Source organism: Anabrus simplex, chromosome 4 (assembly GCF_040414725.1).
Source record: "Anabrus simplex isolate iqAnaSimp1 chromosome 4, ASM4041472v1, whole genome shotgun sequence".
Lineage (NCBI taxonomy): Eukaryota > Metazoa > Arthropoda > Insecta > Orthoptera > Tettigoniidae > Anabrus > Anabrus simplex.
Genome location: NC_090268.1, coordinates 120,099,142 through 120,099,768, shown reverse-complemented (window position 1 = coordinate 120,099,768; position 627 = coordinate 120,099,142).

Below are 627 nucleotides of genomic sequence, written 5' to 3'. Positions count from 1 at the left end.
CTGGAACATAGGCCCGCTGGCTTGTTTCTAGAAGTCGGATGGTCTCATTCTCCTATGTTCAGTCTGTGCAACTGGCACGAATTTTGTTCACAAACATAAATGCAGAGAGCTACAAGTGGAAAATACCATTTCTTTCCAAGAATGACAATTCTACAGAGGCTTACATTCTGGTTACCCCTGTCCACTCCTCCCATTCTAGAGTTATACCCATGGAAGAGGTGTGGTTGTTTCAGAGAGATTCGTTCCTTTTCCTTATGAGACATCACAGTTTTACTGAAATTGCCATCATCATCCATTGCACTCACTATTTCATCAAGAGTCATAAATCTGGAAACAAAAACGAAGGTTGTCGTAGACCCATATTTGCCTACTGTCCTTTGCATAGGACACCTATATTCTCCTGTCATTGGCGTGGCCACCATAAAAGTAAACCATTAGGTGATATCGAAATATAATACATCCCAAGATATTATAAGATATGAGAAAATAATCAGTGAGGTACTTGTAACAATAATCTTATTACCTTCGAATTCGTCGGCGCATGATGTCTTCCTTCATTGTAATATGGGTTTTGTTTAGAGGCACATACACTCACTCAGCTAAACTGATGAGGCTTGTTGTTTAAAT